Raw genomic sequence first — 9,863 nt, 5'->3', positions numbered from 1 at the left:
ATTAACCTATCCATATGTTTTGATCATATGATTTGATCCATATGATTTTTGATGATGTCATACATGCTGAAATCCACAACTTTTTAAAATTTAATTTTGTAGGAGCATCTACCAGCAAACAGAAGGCTTTTTAAAGTCTAAATTCAGTAGTTCCTTATGTGCTGGTGTTCAGATTTAGGAAGCTTGACGTTAAAAAAGGTGCATTCCCCCCAGAGAGTTGTGAAGGGACAAAACCAGGAAGTCTGACTAAAACACAATGCATGCTTGAATGGAGAGAAAGTTGAGGCTTCCTCAAAGACGCTCTATTCTCTAGATGGCCTGACAGATGGCACTCGTCTTGGTCCTGTTCCCCTCACAGACCAGTGAGCTGTACAGAAGCACAAAACATTCATTAGACACACACAGCGGCAGTAAGTGTGTGAGAGAGAAAGAGGAAGAGAGAGATGAAGAGAAAGAGACAGAGAAAGAGGGGAAAGGTATGCTTTGGAATCTAAATAACAAAAAAAGACAAAAACTCATGAGGAATGTAAGGAGAAACCTTGACAAATATGTGGGAGATATGCATGAAGGAAACATCTCCCACCTGCTGGTACAGAGAACAAGCAATAACACAGAAATAATGTTCAATACAGCCATCAGACACATATGTGATCTACTGCAGTAATAGTTTTAGTTGACCTTTACGAGGCCGAAGTGAGAAGATTGCATAAGAGCACAACAAAATATTTGATGTACCTATAATATTGTATTATATTGCAATATAACAATATAACAGCATTGCTGCCTTCTGTACAGTTTGCTCCCAACAAGGTCTGTGGCTGTGCATGGCCTTGTTACACCTTTCCAGCTTTGGGACTTACACCCGTTCAAATGTGGCTTTGCTTGTATTCTCAAGTTAAAAATTCACTTGAATGGACATCAGATGTGCTGATAATGGAGGTGTGAGCAGGGAAGCAGGAGGAAAGAGTGACCACACATGCAAAGAGCAGAAGTGAATTCACCTGCCTGTCACTTCGCAATGGAGGAACGCTTGCTGATCTACTTAAGTGCCTATTTATGTGTTATACGATTGTCAAGTTCATACTCTTGCAATACAAGGTCCTCATAACTACTGTTTACACCTATTCTGAAACTCTTCCAACCCTATCCCCAACCCCCCAACCCTCTCCCTAACTCCAACCCCCCAACCCTCTCCCTAACTCCAACCCCCCAACCCTCTCCCTAACTCCAACCCCCCAACCCTCTCCCTAACTCCAACCCCCCAAGCCTCTCCCTAACTCTAACCCCCCAACCCTCTCCCTAACTCCAACCCCCCAACCCTCTCCCTAACTCTAACCCCCCAACCCTCTCCCTAACTCCAACCCCCCAACCCTCTCCCTAACTCTAACCCCCCAACCCTCTCCCTAACTCCAACCCCCCAACCCTCTCCCTAACTCTAACCCCCCAACCCTCTCCCTAACTCTAACCCCCCAACCCTCTCCCTAACTCCAACCCCCCAACCCTCTCCCTAACTCCAACCCCCCAACCCTCTCCCTAACTCTAACCCCCCAACCCTCTCCCTAACTCTAACCCCCCAACCCTCTCCCTAACTCTAACCCCCCAACCCTCTCCCTAACTCTAACCCCCCAACCCTCTCCCTAACTCCAACCCCCCAACCCTCTCCCTAACTCTAACCCCCCAACCCTCTCCCTAACTCCAACCCCCCAACCCTCTCCCTAACTCCAACCCCCCAACCCTCTCCCTAACTCTAACCCCCCAACCCTCTCCCTAACTCTAACCCCCCAACCCTCTCCCTAACTCTAACCCCCCAACCCTCTCCCTAACTCTAACCCCCCAACCCTCTCCCTAACTCCAACCCCCCAACCCTCTCCCTAACTCTAACCCCCCAACCCTCTCCCTAACTCTAACCCCCCAACCCTCTCCCTAACTCTAACCCCCCAACCCTCTCCCTAACTCCAACCCCCCAACCCTCTCCCTAACTCTAACCCCCCAACCCTCTCCCTAACTCTAACCCCCCAACCCTCTCCCTAACTCCAACCCCCCAACCCTCTCCCTAACTCCAACCCCCCAACCCTCTCCCTAACTCTAACCCCCCAACCCTCTCCCTAACTCTAACCCCCCAACCCTCTCCCTAACTCTAACCCCCCAACCCTCTCCCTAACTCTAACCCCCCAACCCTCTCCCTAACTCTAACCCCCCAACCCTCTCCCTAACCCCCACCATTTCCCAGATAGTGCTTATCTGTTTTACTCTCCTCCCAGTTCAAACAGAGCCTCACTCATAAAAACATGTGATGTGAGTCATCGTGTATTATGCATACACACTGGGGCTCAGGATTGATATCGTTATGTAACCCTTTTTTCAGATTTTACAGAAGTTATTTTTACTTGTGTACCCGCTCCTTCTTTTATTCTCACCCTGGGACAATCGGACTCCCTGCAGACCTCTAGACTTTACCCAGTACAACTACCAGGAACACTTAAGCTGATTTCCACCTATAGTGTTGTGCATGCACCCGTATCAAATCGTACCAAGGATATCAGCAGTGATAACGCAACAGACCCTAGCACCATTGTTGGAAGTGTTTTTTTATTCTTCAGAATGTCAAACTGAAAGTCAAAAATGTCAGAGAGGATGAATTAGCATTCCAAGACCCATCTGAGTCACAGGATATCAAAGACGCCGCTTGAAAGATAGATTAGAAAGCCATTGTTTCGCCATGGCAATTTGCCTGAGCAATCGCCGTCTCTATTTTTAGATGGTTTGAATTGGTCGTGGAATGATACACATTGCAGCTGCATTTGGGTGTCATCAGTCACCATCACTGGAGCCACTGGGTCTCTCACACGCACGCGCGCGCGGTTGTTCGGACACGAGTTTCATCCTGGTCGATTACAGCCGTCATGTTTCATATCTTCAACACGGACGCCAAGTGTCTGACTTGCCAAAACGTCTGGCCTCGCAGGTGGCGTCGCTGCCCACGACGCTTTCTGTTATTGTCCAACAGGTAATGCTGTAGATTAATACCGACTTATGTTACAGAGAGACATAACGTCAACTATAATACTTGAGTCAAAGCCCGTATTACATAAAAACGAGTATAAGCTTTTCCTCATCTTTCCCCTTTTGCTATTTATATCTGAGAGATTAGCAATAATGTATGTGCTACTCGGATCGCGGAAATCTGTTCTACGGTGTTTTATGATAATTAAAAGCGATTCCTGCTTGGTTAGGATGGAGAACATATGCGCCATTTTTCCTGTCTTGTGTCAGGTCACCCAGATGTCGACGGAGAGCAGGAGTGGCTGCAAGTGGAGGGATGTAGAAAATAAAGTGGAGGTGGGAGGAGAGGCAGCGATTGGGCGCTCGTTTCATGAATCACCGGCTGAAGCGAGTTAGTCATCGCATAGTGTCACTTCAGGATGAAGATGATTCACCCACCCTGCAAACCAGCACTGTGGTCTCAACTTCATCTTCCTCGCGTCGCCTTAATGATGGCTTAGTGAACATAGCAGAGTGCTATCACTTTGCCTGTTTTCTGCATCTGTAGTGGTGGCCACACTTCAGGGATCATTTGGTCACAGTGAAAACAGATTGATATCTTTTTCACAGCCCGGGAGGAGAGGGTTCAGCATTGGGTGTGTTTCCACTGTTTGTACTCCACCGTCATTGTCATTCAGCTATCGAAGCCCTAGAAGCAACCTTGGTTTCAAAGCTCTCCACGCTTGTCTTCTCACTGAAGAGATTTAACCTGCTGTTATGGAAGTTAGTTACTATTTCTTTTATAGGCAGCGAGAGAAAGAGAGAGAAACAGAAAGAGAGACTGGCTAAAAGACATGCTGTGGAAGATTAACACCAAGCCCCCTCTACTCTCCCAGCATGACACAGAGTGTATATATAGACTGAGCTGTTGGGGAGGAGGGAGTCTTGGATGCTCAGTTTGAACATTATCCAATATTTCAAGCCTCTGTGGCTAGAGCTTATGTAACATTTGATGTTCTTGTTAGATTGTTGGCGTGTAGCCTCATCCTGATTGGTAGTCCTGGGAAAGGCTGCCTCTTCATACTGTTCTAGGACCCGCCCACTCTACCCAAATCCTGACTTTATTTATCAGAGGGGAAAATGCAGATCTCATCCTAGAAGAGGTTCAGAGAGCACTTTAGTGGTTAGTTGTAGGGATGAGCTGGTGAGTGGTGGGTGCTACAAGACTCAGAGCTCATAATCCAAAGCTGCCATGTAATGCCCAAGGGTTGCTGGACTAATTGCATGCTATATTAAAAAACTGCATGAAACTCCCTTTGGGTATGATTTAATTCAGGGTCAGCCTGAGACATGACACTAAAACACCTGCGCTGGAGAACCACCACCTTCTTCTGACAGTCACCTCTCAGATGACCACAAGCACTAAGCCGGGTGGACACCATCCTCTGGTCTCTTTGATGCATTTGCTGGGTCTAAATCTGCAGTGTTGTAATGCTAATGCAACTCTGCCATGCCTCAGGAAATCCTTCTATTTTTGGTTTAAAACGTTGGAAGAAACACATTTGGCTGTCTCAAAAGAATGAACATACAGTGCATTTCTCACATTGTTTTGACTATAAGTGTAAAACTAAGGTTCACGGAATATACTGCATATCACAAGAGCATTCACTATTATGCGTATGATAAGCTTTTCCTTGGTTATTTTTTGCAATACCTTATTATTATATTTTATTATTATTATTAGGGTTCATGCACGTAGTTCGGGCAACCTATTGTAATTGTTATTATTATCTTAATTTTCTCTTTTCAACTTAAAAAGCATAGCTGTTCTTGTGTAATGCCTTGTATAAATGGCGTGCCATATTGAAAATGTGGTGATCATAGTCTGCCGCCTGGTGGTTTGGCGAGGAGTTGTCCACAAAATCAGGAATGTTCAAACACTATATTCACGCAATCGTAAACAGGCTATCAATCAGATAACAATAGCGAATTCGATTACTGCGAATAAGACTAAAATGATAATTATTAGCAAAGAAAATAGTTGCATGTTAAATAGTAATAATTTCTCTATGAATAAAACCCACAAATTAAAATCAGAGAGATTGTTCTATTAGTAGTCCGGTGGAGCTTTTATTATTAAATGTTATAAATCGTGTTCTTTAAAAATACCAGGGCAATTTATATTGTCAGCAGTATGAAAATAATTGGTTAATTTAGGAAAGACCTGGTGCAGACTGGTGCAGGTAGATATTGCAGTAGGCTGAGTTATCACCTGGGGTGTTAAAACGTTGTTGTTGTAACATTTATATAAGATAGACAAAGAAATACAAATGCCTTTTATGAAAGAACAATACAGCTTTGTTCATAACCCACTAGCAAAACTAGAGAAAATTAAAGAGAATAAAACAAGTCTAGTGCTAGCTTCATCATTTCCACAATAGAAAAACAAAAATAAAGGTCATAAAATACTGGGTTTAAATCAAAGCAATAGATTTTTTAAAATGGCAATACTTGCTCATTTGTAGGACTGTTGTTCACTTAAAATAAGGATATGTTTTCTTGCTCTGTTACATACAACCACACTGAATTTCAGTGCACTTAAGCATTACTGTAATAATAACAGCTGAATGCACAGAAATACATTTGCAATTACGATAGATCACCAATTAAATGAGTGCCAACCCTAAACTATCCCATAAAGGCCAAGTGTCAGGAGAGCAGGACTGCAGGATGCTAACATAAACCCCACCAGTCACACTCACCACACAACACACACAGTACAATACTTAAATAGAAATAAAAGTACCCACAGATTAAGAAAATAAGTGAGACAGTGCTTAAGATTAAGAAATGTTTTAAGCATGCGTGCAGAGCTAAGAGGAACATATTCACTGAAATTTAAAAGGGTAGAAACATCAACGTACAAATGACCTGAACATTGTGTCTTGCACCACAAAGAAAACCTTCGAAGAAAACCTCTGGACATTTGTGTATGTGAGGAAGGACTACGTAAATGAGCGAACATCACCAGTACAACTGTTAGCATACTGTCAGTAGTTGGTCAGTATGTGCTTACACCTTTAGAGATGGTTATCAGCATAGCTGACCTATAAATGACCTATGGGACTTTCAATTTGAAATGTCAGCAACAAACTGGCAAGCAGTGACAGCTGTGAGGAGGGGGTCTCCTCAAACCCTCGACCTGGGTTGGATCACTGAGTGCTTGAAGGAAAGAATCAGGTCATTGTTTATCCCAGTCTAGACTTCTTCCTCTGCCACTGGTAATGCCATGTTTCTCAACATTGGTATCACTGCTGTGTTTCGTCTACCTGCGCCACACACTCTAACACACTGCCACAATATCAGTGTCACCGCAGTGCTAAGAATGATCCACCACCCAAATAACACCTGCTGTGTATTGGTCATGCGGGGGTCCTGACCATGGATGGACAGAGTGAAAGGAAGCTAATAAAGAATGTAGAGAAACAGATGGACTACTAAGTGTAGAACTACAGGGTGCTCCAGTGCGGTAAGTGGAGTTGATAAAATGGACAATGAGGTGTTCTAATAAAGTGCTCGCTGAGTGTACTTGTCATAGCTGGTCATGTTGTGCTCGCTCACGACCAAGCAAAAGAGAATGTCCACAGGGAGACAATGTGCCCACTCAAACATTAAATTGAGGGATACATAAGGGTGCAGAGACGTCAGTGGCTGTAGGTGCGTGGGCCGTTTCACCTTCTGTGGTAGGTGACAATGCGCAAATCGTATTGTCTAAGGTGAAAACATTCAACACTGCCCCCTTTTTCACATCAGGAAATCTGGGAAAAGTTTGATAAGCAGATGGCTTTCAAAACTAGCACTCTGTTCACTGTGAATTTGTTCCAGGAAGCCAAAAATAGAAAAATTTTCACATTACTTTATTGGAAACGCCTCTGTTTCAACAAATGTATTCACTATGCAATACCGACAATGTTGAGCATATTTCACATCCCCGTTTATGTTCAGTCAAAGTGCCATCACCACAACACACACAAGCTCCTGAACTGGCTCTGGCAGCCAGCATAATCATGAACTCTTTTCAACACTCCTGCAAATTGGAAACTCCTGGACCTGGACCATGAGACACCGTGTAGAAAATCCCATTACTCATTACAAATCTTCCTCAGTGCCTCAGGTAATGGATAACTGCTACTGATTCCTTCATCCTCTCCCTCCTAGATGGGTTCAGATGGGGTTTTTTGAGAGAGATTACGACTCCAGACAGCAAAGTTGTCTCACACGCTTTTCTCACTCCCACAGAATAAGCAATCCTGACCTGGATGTACAATCTGAGGCAAGTAATTCTCCATAATACCACAAGTTGTAGCACCAGATTCCCATTCCATGTGTGAATCCAACACAACAAGAATGTCTCCGGTGCTTAAAGTAGTGTTGTCAACATGGGATACAGCACATGTTCGCTGAGCATGAAACATTAGTGGGAGTCCTATTAGAATCACTCACACTATGGAACTCACCCTGGACACTCATCCTGGTCACCAGGCCAACAAAAGATACATTGCTTAGAACATTAGCCACCATATTTTCTACATCAGGCATATACTTGATGTCAAAATTATAGATTTTCTAGAATTCAATTTTTTTTAGAATTTAGCTACCTTGGGTTGTTCACAATGGTCACACTTAGGTTGGTCATTATGTGAGCAAACACATTTTTATCCATTCAAATACATGACTTTTCAGCCAGCAACATTTTTTTACATATTGACTATTTCAAGGCTAAGAACTTGGCAATGACTCAGAAGTTCTGGCATCTAATTATACTGGACATTCTGCACATAAAACTCCTAGGATCATTACAGAGACGTTGGTGTAGTACTCAAACTAGGCCCATAGGTGATATAAATACCACAAACCTAGGAGCGTTAAGGGTATGGCAGTGAGCGTCGCTTCTTCTGTTCAACCACTGAGGTTAGTGCAGACACATAAATCTCTATTCTTCTTCAAAACAAGCACCAAAGGAGAGGCATACTGGTACTAATGTCCTCTTTATCTTTCATGTCAGGCAACATTTTACACAGCCACTGAAGTTGTATTCTTCTTATATGGGTACTCTCATTAATGGAAGTCTGAATGGCCTTGGATCTGAACGATGGATTCAGTGGATAAACCTTAGCTTAACTGAAGTCAAGGTCATATTAGAAGACACGTTTGTATCACACAATCAAGTCAGCCAACTCCTGTCGATACTGCCAGCTGACTTGCCACTGTCGCCCCTGGCTTGCTCATTAGGAGGTGTTGTAAAAAGCGCTATATAAATAAAATTGACTTGGCTTGACTTGTTTGCTTTTCTCTAACACATCTTATGAATAAACACAGAGCCTATCCAGACCAACTAACCTTAATCTCCACCACAGAATACACAGCAGACCTAGGAGACACTTTAATGGGATGGCTAACCAGTCCCGGTAGATTTATCTTGGCAATGTTCAAGTCCTCAACTGCAATGTATAGGGAAAAGGTCAGCTATTTTGGCATATCATCTCAACACAACAAAACACAATAAGAACTGAGGTCTGACCACCAAATTTCAGACCACCAAATTTCCCTAAAGAACAGAGCACAATGCAGGTTTGGTCAACACAGTGCCAACAGACACCTTAATGGATTTTAGCAAGTTTGCTCCACACTAAGTAGTCATAGCCAGGCCCTCAGGCATATGGCTTAATTATGTTGCAAGGCAATGTTGTACCTCTTCCTAAGTTTAGACCTGCTAGCATGGAGTAAAATCAGACTCAGGACTCTGGCTGCAGCAAGGACGTACTTGATGACGTTGGTTCCAGGTACCAGGTAGGTGATCAGGGTGATCCTCCTCAACCTACAAGCACATCAGAGGTGAAGCTTCAGTACTCATCAACCACACCAGCTTCCCTTATCTCCAGGTCAGCAGCTTCACTGGTGTGCAAGCCACTGTTCAACATGGCACCCAACATGACATCTAACATCACCACGTCGCTCTCACGTGTACGTAAATGTGGACATCATCCCCACCTACAATTTTCATATTCTGATAAGACAGCGATTGTAGATTCACCCTAGTGTCTCTTGACCGAAACTCATATTTTCTCAGAATCTGCGTGATTAGCGCTGACGTCTGAGTGGCACTGACTTCTGATCTGCAAGTATAATCTGTGGTGACTCCTTCAAAACATCAGTCATGCTTTGTGTGTCCAAACAAAATACAGTCAGTCTGACATGCAATGTGTGACAGTGGTGCACAAATGTTCACCAGCAGATATCCCACCCTGTAAAAACTCATTTCTGGGAGGTAGAAAACACCCAACACCTGAGAGGTGTGAGATCTGGGAGGTCTGATGGCCAAGTCTCTGGGATGTAAGTCCAAGACGAGTCTCAAAGCCGCCTTAGAAATCTTTTAGTTTACTGTCAATCTTCTTTATTTATGGGGTTGCTAATGTTATTAAGAATGCACATAAGCAGCCTCATAAATAAACGAGACTATAAGAGTGACACTAAACTAAAACATTTGGACATGGAACAGTGCCTGAAACTTGATGTTAAATTTATGCTTGTTAAACTAATGATAATTAACAAGAAAATAATAGTAGGACAATGCAGCACGTACAAAAAAAAAAAAAAAAAAAAAAAAAAAAAAAAAAAAAAACTATAAGCTCGTTACTGCTTAAGATTACTTGAAAAAGCTTTTATTATCTATCGATCTGGCTGGCTAGCATGCATTTTCCTGCCAACTGCAGGTTAGTTAGCATACTTCCTTTGCTGTCTGCGTGCTGCTCTCTGACAATCAGCAGGCTCCACTCGCCAGACGACCTTGACCAGATGTGCAATGATTATGAGTTCTGAAA

The sequence above is a fragment of the Brachyhypopomus gauderio genome, chromosome 18, assembly GCF_052324685.1.
Source record: "Brachyhypopomus gauderio isolate BG-103 chromosome 18, BGAUD_0.2, whole genome shotgun sequence".
Classification (NCBI taxonomy): domain Eukaryota; kingdom Metazoa; phylum Chordata; class Actinopteri; order Gymnotiformes; family Hypopomidae; genus Brachyhypopomus; species Brachyhypopomus gauderio.
This window is presented reverse-complemented; position numbering follows the sequence as displayed.